We start from the raw sequence: 16159 nt of genomic DNA on the forward strand, positions 1-16159 counted from the left end.
GAAGTTCAAAAGACTGATACGTAACTGGTAAAAAGCAAATTACAGAAAAAATATGTGAAGAATGATTTGATTTTTATTTTAAAAATATAAGCATATTTTCCCCACAATCCCACCACACACACCTGTGTGTACCCTCAAGAAACTCCAAAGGAACCTACACCAACTGCAAATATTTTGTCTATCTGGGAATACAATTAATAGACATGCTTCCTTTTTTTAGTGTATAATTTTAAATACTAGGAACTTATAATGTATAAATAACAGGAAAAAAGAAATATTTTAATAATTCAAAAAATTCAAAAGAATTCTTAAATCTGAGTTTTAACAATTTGCACTTTGAGACTGACTTCATGTCAATGCTGGGAGGAGCAGGAGGCTTGCACAACATCCCTGCCACCTCAGCAGAACGGCTGCAAAATCTGGGAAAGCGGGGGCTGCGCTGGTCCAGCCGCCCGCGCCCCACCCCCACCCCCACCCCAGCCTCTTAACTCCCTGCTGGAGGTGTCTGCACCAAGCTAAGCAGAAAAAGAGATGGCTTGGCTGGCTCCCCAGGCTCTTTGCTGCCTGGTGACCATCCGATGGTCAGCATCCTGACATGTCCAGGTGGCCAGTAGGAAACAGCATCTATCCATATGGTCCAACCATGGGTACTTCCATGAAAAGGACTATTTACACAGGTATGGGCAGGGGTAAGGGAAGACACCGGCCGTGGAAGTCCTCCCTTAGATTGGGAACAGGAGGATGCTGTTATGGCCTCTAGGTCTGAAAAGGCAAAAGAAAGGATCGGGGTCACCCGAAGCTAGGGCCTGAGCTCCAGAGGAAGGATAATCTGAAAGCTGTAATCCTATAGCAGCAGATGGTCAGAGACTTGGCACCAAACCGCAGAAGGGGCAGGGAATAAGTGCCTTGCTCTTTCTCCTCCTGCCCTCCTGGATCTGGTTGGTGCCCTTCATTGATTAATTCCAACTGGAAGTCAGCAGATAAGGATGTCCTGGGATCGGCAGGGGAAACCATTTCCAGCTCAGAACAGAGCTGAAAAGGGCATGACATAAAGTCAGAAATGTTTGGCAAAGAGAGATTGACAGTAGCACTAAGTGAGTCTCCCACTTTGTTGGGGCAGTGAAGCTAGACCAGATCCCTTCTGCCATCACCACTGCTTTCTGCTACTTACTGGTTGAATTTCCCATCAGTGGCCAAAATCTCTGAGCCTTACCTTGGCCACCTTAAAAATGGGGATAAGCACCTCTGCTTTGCTTGCCAGGTTAATGGATGTGAACGTGCCTTGCACAACTATAAAGGGCTGTCTGTTCTAGGAAAAGGGAACGCTACACTCCCACGGACCATTTCCTCCTAGGTTCAAGTCAGTCAGACTCAGAAATTAACAAGTTGCTCTCAGCACTGATTCTATATTTCTGATCTCTTAAATGTGCTTTAATGAGTTGATTTAATTTTAATGCAAAATTCATTAAAATGTATTTGCTCAAAGTAAATATTTAAATGAATATTATACACGCTAGGGAAGGAAGAGGCTTGTTTAATTATATGTCTTCTCTCTGGGAGTGATCCTGGTTTTTTCTATAGAGGATGATTCTTCTAAGAACATAGCGTCTCCTGCCCTGGGGAAGTCTTATTGAAATCAACCAAGCCCCACACAGACTAAGAACAGTGGGTTTGGGGGTGTAGGCTACTGGGGTTGGAACTGGCTGCTACCCAAAATCTTACGGTCCTGCAGCCACAGAAGCATGCCTGTGTTTGGATGAAATGAGGTGTATGTATTTCCCTCACAACTCCTTGAACTTTATGCACAACCAAGCAGCTGAGGCATTTCTGGCTTCTTTTCCAATAGACAACATTCAAAGAAAAAAAAAAGATGCTTATAAGAAACAAACTCGTCTATTGCCAGGTTTTGAGATTCATAATAGAATTTTTAAAGTTTGTACAAAAATTAGGGCTTTCAAGAAGAAAAATAAATGTGTTTCAGTTATAAGGTTTTGGTTAAGATTTTAGGTTCTGATCTAAACAGCGGGCAAAGAAAACAGTGTTATTGGAGAGAGTCTCTCCTGTGTGCCTGGAAGAAGGATTCCAACTGCTTTAGGGCAGATAAGAGAGAGTTTGTGAGAAAAGCGAGCAGGGCTATGCAGTACTATAAGCTGATGGTGGTTAGGCAATGAGTGCTCCCAGCAGCTTGGGAATCTGAGGGCAGAAGCAGCCTTCCACTGAGCTCCTTGTGCCTTCTCAGCCTGAAAGGGTTGAGTAGAGACAGATGCATGTGGGTCCTAGGCAGAAGGGCTGGGGTAACTCCCAAAGTCCTTGTGTTTACCAACCAGATAAAGAAAGGCACCAACATCATGCTCCTGGGTGACTGACATTAGCCTCAGCACACTATGGAGAGCTGGAGGACAAGGCTGGGCCTCTACACTGGGACGGGCCCTAGCGGAGAAATACTTGATTTAGGCCATCTGACACCTGCCCTCACCCTCAGTGGTGAGTAACCGTTTTCCCATCTACAAAATGGGGTAATGAAGAGATCCTGTCCCACAGAACTGAAGTGGATGTTACATGAGATTAGCCATGTAACAACACTTAACACAGTGCCTAGCACCTGTTCCCTTTTCAGTAAATGTGTTGGTCATTGGAAGTTCAAGAGTAGAGGGCTTAAGAGAGGAATGACATTGAGAAAAATCAAGAGAAAATTTTTGCTGTGGATGGGGGGCTTGAGCGTATTTGTACAGTGAGGTCAAAAAGCACGATGGTACGTAAAGACAGAAAATGCAACCAGGGGAAGAACAAAGGCCAGGAGCAGGGGACGTGAATACTAGTAAGACTAGCTTCCTGTAGTGCAGATGTGCAGACTGTGATTTTGTGTGCTTCCTGTTGGAATTGCCGGTCCCTGTCTGGCCCCTTCTCTCCTATTAAGCAAAAACCTCTTCTACTGGGAGAGAGGCAGCAAATCCTCTCACCTCCAGGGCTCAAGAAAAAAATTATTTCTTCTAGGACAGAAATGAAAGCAAAGCTCATCTGCTTCTGGGAAATAGTAACCTACCCCTCTCCCCTCCGTCCCCCGCCCGATTCTATGGTTCTAATACACAGATCTATCCCATCTTGCCTCAGGATGACGAAGAAGGTGTATAATATCAATATAAGGAATGAAAGCAGAACAATTACTATAGCCCTGCGGCCATTGGGAAGATAATAAGGTCACATTATAACAACTTTATGCCAATATATTTGAGGACCTATGTGAAATGCACAAATTGCTTGAAACTTCAATGCTATCAAAGTTTACTCAGGAAGGAACTGATGAACCAAATATCCTGTATCTATTAATGTTATTGAATTTGTAGTAAAGGGCCCTAGCAGAAAAAGAACTCCAAATCAGATGACTTCACTGGAGAATTTAACCAAACAGTCAATGACTAAATAATATTAAATAGAGATAACTTCATCCAGAAAAGAATAAAAAAAGGCTGAGCACCTTTTGTGAGACACCCAAACAAAACCAACCAACTAATAAAACATTACAGGAAAAGGATTCTACAGGTCCGTGTATCTTATAAGCATACGTCCAAAAATAATTAACAAAATAGAAGCAAATTGAAAATACAGAAAAGAAGTGCATAAAAAGTAAAACACATTCCTATCAAGTAAGTTTTATTGCAGGAATGTAACAACTTAACATTAGGAAATACAATACACATATGTATATTTTACCATATAAAAACAGGAAAACATGATAATTTCAATAAATGCAAGCAGAATGATGTCACAACAGTCAAGATTAATCATGATAAAAATTCTTAGCAAATGAAGAATAGAACAAAATTTCTTCAACCTGAATAAAAATATCTTTATCAAACCTATAGCTGATATCATACTCGGTGGTAAAAACTGAATTTTTTTTCCCAAAAAATACTGAGCTAAAGCAGAAGTACCCAATGTCATCACTTTTATGAAACATTGTATTGAAGGCCTTAGGAAGTGCAGTAAGGCAAGGAAATAATACTAAAGTGGGATGAATTATTAAAAATTAATTAAAATTGTCTTTTTGTGTAGAGTACATGACTGTCTACATAGATTTCCAAAGAACATTCAAAAATACTAATAGAATAAATTAATGTATTAAGTTCACATGATACAAAATCAATACATAAATATAATTTGCAATTGGTGGTTGGATATTATTTTAACAACATGTACAACAGCATAAAACTATTGAAGGCATATGAGGTATAAATTTAACAAAAATATATACAAAATTAATATGCTAAATACTATAAAATATTGACCAGAGAAATCAGAGAAGATCTAAATAAATATAGCTTACCATACTCAAGATACTATACCTATGAGTTAGAAGATTCAATACTTTTAGAAATAATCTCTCTCCAAATTGCTCTACGGATTTAAAGATAAAATCAAAATTCTACTCAGCTATTTGTTTAAATTAACAAGTTACATGCACTCATTATTTTTTCAAAAAGAAAAAGGTTGGTATTAGCCAATATAATTTTGCTAAAGAATAATATGCTCTCACTACCCTATTGCAAGACTTGCTATACTGCTACATTAATATAAAGAATGAAAGCAGAGCAAGTGCGATAGCCCTGCAGCCATTGGAAAAGATCGTAAGGTCACATTATAACAACTTTATGCCAATGTATTTGATGGCCTACATGAAATGCACAAATTGCTTGAAACATCAATACAAAACAACACCGTCAAGGCGGTGTTGTATTGACATAAGGATAGAAATGTAGATCACTGTAACAGAACAAAGAGTCCATGAGTAGCTCATACATTTGTGGTCAATTGATTTTTGAGAAAGATGCCAAAGTAATTCACTTGGAAAACTATAGCGTTTGAATAAATAATGCTGGAATAATTTCACATATATGCAATCATGTGCCATATAAGGATGTCAGTCAATGATTGACTGCATATACAATGGTCGTCCCATAAGATTATAATGGAGCTGAAAATTCATCACGTCACAGCACATTACTCAACTGTGGCAATGCTGGTGTAAACAAGCCCTGTGCTGCCAGTCATATAGAATTCAGCCCACACAATTAGGCACAGTACATACAACTTGATAATGGTAATAAATGAACATGTTATGAGTTTCTGTATTTACAACGCTATATTTCTAAATCATTATTTTAGAGTGTACTCCTTCTACTCATTAAAAAAAAAGTTAACTATAAAACAGACTGGGGCAGACCCTAGGAGGTAGCCAGAAGAAGGCATTGTTATCCTGGGAAACGACAGTTCCATGTGTGTGTTACTGCCGGTGAAGCCCTTCCTGTGGGGAAGGTGTGCAGGGCGAGACAGTGATGTGGATTATCCTGACCCTGTGTAGACCTAGACTGTATTTATGTCTTAGTTTTTCACAGAAAATTCAAAAAGTATAAAAAGGCCAAACACAGTGGCTCATGCCTGTAATCCCAGCACTTTGGGAGGCAGAGGTGGAAGGATCACTTGAGCCTAGGAGTTCAAGAACAGCCTGAACTACATGGTGAGACCTCATCTCTACAAAAATATTAAAATTAAATAAATAAATAAAAATAAAAATAGAAAAAAGATTATTGAATAAGAACATAAAAATAAAATACTTTGTATAGCTTTACAAAGTGTTCATGTTTTAAGCTGTTATTACCAGTTAAAAAGTTTAAAAAATAATAAAACATATAAAGTAAAAAAGTTACAATAAGATAAGGTTAATTTATGATTAAAGTAGAAAAAAATTTAAATCAATTTAGTGCAGCCTAAATGTAGAGTGTTTATGAGGTCTACAGTAGCGTATGGTAATGCTCTAGTCTTTTATCCTCGGTCACTGGGTCACTCAGGGCAACTTCCACTCAGCAGGCTCCGTTCATGGCAAATGCCCTATACACATGTACCACTCTTTACGTTTTTATGGTATTTTTACTGTGCTTTTCCTATGTTTTGATATGTTTAAATACACACATACTTACCCTTGTGTTATAATTGCCTACAGTATTTACAACAATCACATGCTGTACAGGTTTATAGCCTAACAGCAGCAGGCCGTATCATACAGTATAGACGTGTACGCTAAGCTCTACTGTCTCTGTGCATCTTTGTGTCAGTGCACTCCATTATGTTTGCACAATGAAAACACTGCCAAATAATACACTTCTCAGAATGTATCCCATCATTAAGTGACATATGGTGGTAAAGGAGGGAAAAAAACAGAAACCTCAATCCATACCTCACAACACATTAAAAATCAACTTAGGCAGGTGCAGTGGCTCAGGCCTGTCATCCCAGCACTTTGGGAGGCTGAGGCAGGTGGATCACCTGAGGTCCAGAGTCTGAGACCAGCCAGACCAACATGGAGAAACCCTGTCTCTACTAAAAATACACACACACACACACACACACACACACACACAATTAGCTGGATGTGGTGGCATATGCCTGCAATCCCAGCTACTCGGGAGGCTGAGGCAGGAGAATCACTTGAACCCAGGAGGGAGAGGTTGTGGTGAGCCGAGATTGCACCACTGCACTCTAGCCTGGGTAACAAGAGTGAAACTTTGTTTCAAATAATAAAAATCAACTTGAAATGGAATAAAGACCTAAATGTGAAGCCTACAGCTATGCAATGTCTGGAAACAATATTAGAGAAAATGTTCAGGACCTTGGGTCGGGTCAAGGTTCTGATGATATACATCCAACAAAATTTCAGCACTATTGGGAAGCTCCATCTATGGTTTTGTGCCCGGCCCATTAAACTTTCTCTTTTATCTATACACGTGAAGGGAGAGAGGTTATTCAAACTGAAAAGAGATCTTCTCCTTGTGGCTGGTGTGGTAGGGAATAGAGATGGATGGTTTTCAAAAATGAAGGAGGTAGAGACAAGAGATCAAAGCAGAAATGTCCATGAGGGGCTTCCTTCCACCAGTTCCTCCACCCACTAGATAGAGCTAGATTTACTGTGAAATGAATGGAGCTCAAGCTTCAGGGGCTCCACTTGCAGGAGCCTTTCCAAGCTCTCTGCATGGCTCTACAAATGTGTTTACATAGTTACGATTTTGTAAAAGTAAGATATTTGAACTCCAATCTGTTAAGATGGCTGCCACATTATCACACTTTATGTGGGTTGGTGATGAGTGGCTACAGGCACATGTTTTGAATCTGGCTCAAGGTAAGTTGAGCTGAAGATACATTTCAGTGGGGATGAGTGGGTCATGGTTAGGTGGTTAGCAGCTGCATCTGTGTAATGCTAGTTATTAAGAGTAATAGTTTCCCACCACTGCACTGACACATTTGGTAGAAGAAACGAAACAAGATTTTATGTGCGTGGAGTCGCATTCTCATTTATGCAAAAATCTCCCAACTATCAGGCAAGCAATATTGTAAGAGAAGGATTCAGTCTTCACTGATATCTAATCAAAATGGAAATCCTTTGTTATAGGAATATGACTGACGATGTGGCATAGACTACTATACCTGCATCGCCTGCTGTTTTCCACTTTGATGAGGACCTCATGAAATAGACTTTACCAGAAAACATGAAGCAGTGCAACAAGCCACAGCTACATAACAGATATTAGGCACCACAAATATAAATAATAAAAAACAGAGAAGTGCTTGGCTTTTTCATATCATGGTAAAATGATATTTTTAAATCATTCAAATAAAGAAGTTCTCAAGGAGTATCCAAATATATATATATATATATATATATGTTATATCAATATTATAGAATAGGGGTGCCAGGAAGTTAATTGCTACGAATGTTGTTAATTTCTTAAAATCTTGTGACATTTTTGATATTTGTCAGCTTTTTAAAATGCATAACCTGTTGTGATTCATTTTCATACAGTCAATAAATATTCATATTTGCATCTAATTTTTATTCGTAACTTTTGTATTATATTTCTTAAAGAGGATTTCTAAAATTGTATAATCTTCAGGGCAAATAAAACATGGAGGCCCTGGCTCTGTCTATCCATTAGAATAGCCAGGGGAGCCATCACGAAGTGGAGACGCAGACCCAATCCAGCCCTTGGGCAGACTGATGCAATTGGTCTGGCATGGGGTACAGACATCTAGAGTAGGGGGAGAGAGAGAAAAAAAAAGAGAGAGACAGATGATGGATAGATAGGTAGATAGAATGATACATAGAATAATAGATAAATATTTAATAGGATACATGATAGATATGGAGATAGAGTGGTAGAAAGATAGATAGATAGATAGATAGATAGATAGATAGATAGATAAGTTTTCTGTGGAATTGTAAAGTGCACTCATGGTTTAAAACAACTAATCTGGGTTAAGAAATCATGGATCAGTGGTGGTTTATCACCTCATAAAGCATATTTGTATCATACAGGGTTGCCCCACACCAAGAGAAGTGTGAAAATACAGTAAGAACTTGGGGAAATGAGAAGGTAGAAGAAGCAGGAGAAACACAGGCAATTTTCCCACTCATAAGACCACAGAACCTTTCTGGACTCTGTATTTTTAATTACTCCTGGCCCAGGGCAGCGCTCAGGGCGTCTGCCAACCTGGTATCATGAAGACTGAATTGCAAATGTCAATTTAACTGTGTAACTTAAGGAAGATTTCATTTTCTATACATCTTTGTCTTTGCATTCATGTTTGTATTCTTCCTCCCCAGAGTGACATCTTCCCCATAATCCCAAGAAGTTTCATGTGAAGAGTCTGGAGAGGACTTTTGAAAGAGACCACACTCTGAAATATCTGATCATTATTACTGATGTGATCACTTCTTGTGTCCTGATAATCAGCATTAGAGTTCGGATTAGTTAGAGAGACATCCACAAGACATGGTGATAAGGGGCTGTGCTACGGAAAATTGCCTGTGTTTCAAAGGCAGGAATATCCCAGTTCCATACCTTCCCAGTTGCATACCTCCATCAACACCCTCCCCACAATCTGGGAATCTAAGTGCTTTTTTTTTTTTTTTTTTTTTTTTTTTTTTGAGACAGGGAGTTTCGCTCTTGTTACCCAGGCTGGAGTGCAATGATGCGATCTCGGCTCACCGCAACCTCCGCCTCCCGGGTTCAGGCAATTCTCCTGTCTCAGCCTTCCGAGTAGCTGGGATTACAAGCAGGGGCCACCATGCCCAGCTAATTTTTTGTATTTTTAGTAGAGACGGGGTTTCACCATGTTGACCAGGGTGGTCTCGCTCTCTTGACCTCGTGATCCACCTGCCTCGGCCTCCCAAAGTGCTGGGATTACAGGTGTGAGCCACCGCTCCCGGCTGTAAGTGCTGTGTCTAACTTTCCCACCTCCACTAGGGTGAAATTACAGGTCAGTTCCTTTGCTTCAAAAGCCTGGGAAAAGCTCTGGGAGGAGGCGGCTCCGGTTGTGGACTTAGCAGCCAATCCAGCATCAGAGTCAAAGATCAATCACTCCAGAGGAGGTTTGAAAGAACTCTTCTCATTGGATGAGAACATGAATGAGGCGGGAATAACTCCCAAGTAAAAATCCCACTGCCCCTTACCTGTGTGGACTCCTCTAGATCCCCTCCCACAGCAACGTGGGAGCTGTCTCTCCCTCTCTCCCTGTACAGATATCCCCTTCGTATTCCCCTCCCACTCGGTGACAACTTTGACGAGCACGGGGTGGGGGAGAGGGGCTGAGCCTCTGTCATCCCACCACAGGGTTATAGTGACAGCCCTTTCTGGTGTGTGTTGGGCCATTGTGACTTTGGAGTTATTTGTTACTTCTGTATACGTTGGCCTTTGGTGACTGCTGCACTCCCCAAACTCACTTAACCACATAAAGGTAGCGTAATTGACCATTGCAGCTACTTATATTTTAACAATTCCTCAGCTATAATAGACAGAAATACATTTTTTTCTTAGAATGTACAAAAATAAATATAAATAGAGCTATGTTACTTAAAGTAATAAACAAATTACTTAGAACACAAGGATGATTTGTCTCAAAGAGAGCGAGACACTGATTTTTTAACTTTGATTGCCGCTGCTCTGATATCATGTAGAGATAAAGAAAATCCTATCATTAACAAAGGTGCCTCCTTGCCAAATGTGTTTCTTTCCATTCTAACTGCATCAACGCTCTGTAAGGGCATCAAAAAAATCAGCACCAACCAACCTTATGGAGCACAGATTTGCATACTTAAAATTTCAACAACGCACATACAAACCCATTTTTTAAAACCTCACAATAGTACCCATCAAGCTTTTGTCAAGCTCAGCCCCATTTTTATAATAGTGCCTGAAAACCAAAGGTTGTACGGCTTATTTTAGCCATGTGTTTATAAATGGTTGACATTAAAAGTAGTCTTAAAGTCAATGTATGTATTTTTTCACTCTAGGTTATTTATCTCCTTTTAAACTCAAATATTCAAAATACAAATAATATTCAAAATGTATATATTCAATGAATATGTAAACTTTCTGCAAGACCACTTAATTACCACCCTCATTGACTTGCAAGCACTACCTTATCAGCACCAAGGCTGCTCCCTTTGTGGAGTCAGAGCAGTCACTCAAAGAGCTTTACCTTGTTCATCAATTGCTATTCAGAACCAAATCTTAGTGCCTGGTGATGTTAGGCTTTTGAAGATTTGCCTGTCATTGTGACTAGATTATCTCACTTTTGGAATGTGGCTGCACTGGATACCAATCTTCAGTGACTCAAGCCTGAAAGAAAGCAAACAAGTGACTTTCTGTAAGTGTAAATAAGCAGCTTTAGCTTCTCACCTAAGAAAGATCAGCGGCATTCCAATATGCTTCCTATTCATCCTGAGAGCAGTTGGTGGGTGCCTTTCCAATGCCAAGAACAGCAGGAGCATGGTCTCTTACAGAAGGGCATTCATTGAAAGAGGGATTGTTAAAGCTAAGGCTTTGCATTTGCTTAAAGGTGCAGTTGTTCTCATTTGAAATTTGAAGGATGAAAGGAAAGACTGAGGGGAGACGCTGAATTCAATGTGTGATCCTTGCCTTGGTCCTGAGAAACGGAATTGGAGAGATGTGGCGACGAGGATTAGAAACAGAGACAGCTGAGTCATCGTAAACTTACAGATGATGGCTTTCTTTTTCTACTTTTCTATTTTTCTTGACTTTTTAAGAATGAGAATGTTTTACTTCCAGGGTTAAGACAAAAGGAAAGGAAAAAAACACGCTTATTTAGGATGTTTCAACCATAATCATAGAAAATCTCAGGCAATTTGGGCTCAGCCGTAAGAACAAGAATTGTTTTCCTCACAGGGAGTCTGGAGGTGGAGGTTTGGCAGTAATTTTAGCCTCTCGGTGATGTCATGTGCCTTTCTTTTTTCCTCTGTGATGTCTATTTCTCTCTTTCCTTGCTGTCTCTACAGTCTCCGTTACTCTCTGCTGCCTGGTAACTGACATTGGACACCTGGGCAGCTGCGTCCCAGCCCTGGGCCTTGAGAACTCAATGTATGTCCTAGAATGACTAGAGATAGAACCCCACCGCTCAACCCCTCATGAGAAGGAAAAGCCCTCCTGCCTCCTCTATTTTCACCAGATACTGTGGGCCCCCAATTCCCATATGCATCCCAAAGGTCTAGGCCACTAGCCCTCTCTCTACCTCTTGTAGGGTAGATCTTCCTTTTTTTTTTTTTTTTTGAGTAAGAATCTCACTGTCATCCAGACCAGTGTGCAGTGCAGCAATCTCAGCTTCTTGTACTATACAAGGCTCTTTACATCACGATTAACGCCGTAAGATGCTCTGTCATGAACACTTCATGTGTCTGCATCCCATTCCAAAGGCTTTGAGAAGAAGGACAGGCATTGGACGTTGTTGAAAAGATTATTCTAATGTACAGCTGGGTTTGTGATCCACTTATAACCCCTCAAAACCACTAATCTGTTCCCCGTAATTTTGCCATTTCTGGAATGTCACATAAGTAAAATCATGCAATATGTAACTCTATGGGATTGGCTTTTTTTCCCACTCAGCATAATTCTTCCAGGTTTTTTTGCATTTACCTATAATATATTCTCTGTTATTGCCAAGCAGTATTCCTGCGTATGAATGTCTCATAGTTTGTACAGCCGTTAACTCGCTGAAGGACATTTAAATTGTGTCTGCTCATTGCAACCTCTACCTCTCAGGTTCAAGCAATTCTCCCTGCCTCAGCCTCCTGAGTAGTTGGGACTACAGGTGTGTCCTACCACACTCAGTTAATTCTTGTATTTAGTAGTGATGGGGTTTCATCATGTTGGCCGGGTTGGTCTCGAACTCCCGACCTCAAGCAATCCACCCACCTCAGCCTCCCAAAATGCAGGGATTACAGGGATGAGCCACCACGCCCAGCCAGGGTAGACCTTCTTAAGCCAGATTCCCATGACAGCCATAGGGCGGGAGAAAACACAGCCGTGGTGATGAACAGACCTGCTGTTCATCACCACGGCTCCAAAAAACAGTGTGAAGTCTGCTGGCCAGAACTGTGTACTTCAAGCAGAAAGGGGGAAAAACAAAGGGTGTGTGTTTATTACTATTCCAGGAGACAGGAAGGACGAATCACACAGGATGCTCTGGCACACACCAGTGCATGGAGATTTTACGTGTTTCCCTCCTCATATAAGATACAGACGGAAACAACATCCTGGACAAGGTAGAAGGACGGGTGAAAGGACACTTCATGCCAGGTTTGGGGTCAAAAGAGAATGGGATGGAAAAGAAAATGAAAACAACATCTAGTCAACATTACCCAATAAACCCCGTGGAACCCAGTTGCCCCGTAGAGTGTAAATGGATGGCTATGTGCTCTTTGCATAACTGCGATGTTATTTTTAGGGACCATGTTGTATGACAAACACAGGTCAAACATATTCTCAACACAGAGGGATGCTGAGGAGGAGAGGCTGCAGAACTAAGAAAAAGTTAACTCTTAGTTTTTGTGAAGGAGCAAGTATGTATTCACATCTGCTATCTCACTCCTGAAGCTCTCCCTGAGGACAACTGTAATGGAATTGCATCCAGCAAAATTCCAAGGTTTATAAAGAATTGATCTCTCTCTTCTCTCTCTCTCTCTCTCTCTCTCTCTCTCTCTCTCTCTCTCTCTCTCCCCACCCCCCACATAATGTACATCTTTAAAATTTTAAATTTGTGTTAAGTTCAATAGTGAATTATCTCTCTTCACCGGACTGACCTGGAGAAGAAAGTAGTTTAATGCAAAAAATAATAGGGCTAGAGTTGTAGGTTGGGAAGCAGGGAAGCAAATAACAATTTCCTTGGTCCAGAGGAAGCCTGGGGTGCCTCTTGTTCAGCCTTCCTCTCTGAACGTCCATGCTGCCTCCTTTTTTTCATTCTAAAAAAGATTTTTCAAAGTGGCTAAACCTCAAGTACGGAGAAAATGATGGGAAATCGCTCTCTGATCATGGAAAGGGAGGATTGATTGTGTTTCTTACACAACTTTCAGAAGCTGCTGTTACCATAACCTTGACATTTTGTTTGCTTGTTCAGTGATTGTTTTGGAAAAGAGTTGACTTCAGGTGCCTTGACATTTTATTTGCTTGTTCAATTACTGTTTTGGAAAAGAGTTTACTTTAGGTGAGCGGCTGAGAGGGCGGGGGAGAGGAAAAGGAGGAGGTCTAAGAATAGGGTGGAAAAGCACGGCAGTGTCCTTTACCGCTGCCCACAGCAACCCACGGGCTCTGGGGTGTTATCCTCAGAAACATGCAGTCATTGATAACGCCTTATTTGTGCTAAGGAGAAAAGTACATTATTCTGAAGAAAGAGACAGCGATGTTTCCTGACATAAAAGAGTATTTTGTACAGTGGAAAGAACCGAACACAACTAAACACACTTGCTGACACATCCAGTTTCAGAGAAATAACCTTTCTTCCCTAGCAAGTCATCTCATTGGGAATTGAGAAACACACAGCCACTCCTCTTTAAAACCCGAGAGTCAAAACACAAAATTGATCCACCTAGTTTAGCCTTTATCATACCCATAAGTAAGTCTAAATAATGATAATCTCATTTGGAGTCTTTAAAAAGATTCCACCAACTTATATTTGTTTTTGTTTTATTTCTCTTTCTCACTGAAGCCCCTGTTTTGTTCCACTGGTTTATGATTAAAGCCCCAGACTGAGGCCAGAAGGAAAAATGTAGTCACTGAATGTACTGTTCTGAAGACTAGGAAAGGATTTTCTCCCTGGGGGTGAGGGTTGAGGACAGGCAGTGGAAAGAGTGCTAGAGGAGAGGAGAACAGAAATGTGGGTAGATCATAAGCCTAGAGAGATTCTGCTACAGGATCTAAAATATGTTTCCTCTTGCTTAATTACCAGATCAGCAAGACTCTGGTAGGGAAGGCCCTTCCAGCCCAAGTGTTGGGTGAATGTGGCTGGAAAATCCACCTCTACTGATGAGGTCCCATCCGTTGGAATTCACCCAGTTACTCAATAAAGGATATTAAATAATGCTTGTTAACTCCAACCTAACGTTTTCTTATTTTTGGCCAGAAATCCACTAAATTACTTGCCACTAATATAATTCTTGGTGGTAGTAGACACCCATTAAATATCTACTGAATGAATCATTGACCAACATATAAGATTTCTACTCTTTTCCATTTCAGTAAGCCCTATCAACATAACTGAAAAATATACATGTACAAGAGTAGGTTCTAGGTCAATTTTGCAAAAGGCACTTAATAAACCCCATACACTGAGTGACCAAATTGATTTAAAAGCAGTTTTCTGATTGACTAATTGATCTCATTTGCTTATTGTTGCTTTTTTTTTAACACTTTTATTTTTATAACATCATTTTAAGTAATGATGTTTGGCTCTGTCTTTAGTCCCCCCAAGAGTAATCACATTCTAGATTATGATAATTCTATCAAATATATTACAATTATCAATCTTCACTTATCTATACACGTTATGAGACACATAATTATAACTTTTAACAGCATCAACTTTCACTTTAATGCCATCATCTATGACTTGGGGTAAAGGCTAATTCATCTTTCATACGTTAAGAAACACAGAAGAAGAATCCAAACGTTGAATCTGAAAACTTAACAAAAGCAATTTGCAACAATATGGATGGATCTCAAAATATGCCGGAAATAAGCCAGGCATAGAAAGAAAAATATCATATGATTCTATTTACATGAAGTATCTAAAATAGTAAAATTTGCAAAAACAAACAATGGAATAGTAATTACTAGCTGGGGGGAGGGAGACATGGGGCACAAAAGTTACTTGCTTTTGTTAAGTTTTTAGATTCAATATATTGGTTATTTCATATATTGATTATTCAACATATTGACCTGCCCATGTTTAACAGTCTTGGGTATTTAAGCAGCTAGTCAACTCAATATGAGTTTTAAGAGATAGCACACTTTAGGAACCCATGTTTCTAACAGGTATGCAAAATATGCTATAGGTCATTAATCGCCAGGAAAATGCACATCAAAACCACAATGCTGTATCACCTCAAATCTGTCAGAATGACTGTTATTTAAAAAAATCCAAAAGACAGCAGGTGTTGACAAGGATGTGGAAAATTTGGGACTCTTGCACACTGTTATGGGACTGCAAAATGGTGCAGCCACTATGGAAAGCAATATGGATGTTTCTTAGAAAATAAATACTACCATATGATACAGTAACTCCACATCTGGATGCTTATCCAAAAGAATTAAGATCAGAATCTCAAAGATATCTTGACACTCCCTTGGCCATTGCAACACTATAGTAGCCATGATGTGGCAACAATCTAAGTGTCTATTGATAAGTGAATGGATAAAGAAATTGTGGTATATATATAAATACATGCAATGGAATACTATTCAGCCTCTAAAAATAAGAAAATTCTGTAATTTGCAACAATATGGATGAATCTCAAGAACATTAGGCTAAGTGAAATAAGCCAGGCATGGAAAGAAAAATATTGCATGATTCTATTTACATGAAGTATCTAAAATAGTATAATTTGTAAAAACAAACAACGGAATAGTGATTACCAGCTGGGGAGTTGGGGAAATGAGGCACCAAGGGGAATAAGGTTTTAGGCAAACAGATAAGGCACATGATTCAGGTTAAAGGTTAACTTCCTCAAGTTTCGTCACCCACAGGATCATGGAAAGGGGAATAAAGGAACAGTGGTAAGATCAATTCCCACCCCAAAGTCTTCTCCTGAGCTTAGGCA

Source organism: Saimiri boliviensis, chromosome 7, assembly GCF_048565385.1.
Source record: "Saimiri boliviensis isolate mSaiBol1 chromosome 7, mSaiBol1.pri, whole genome shotgun sequence".
NCBI lineage: Eukaryota > Metazoa > Chordata > Mammalia > Primates > Cebidae > Saimiri > Saimiri boliviensis.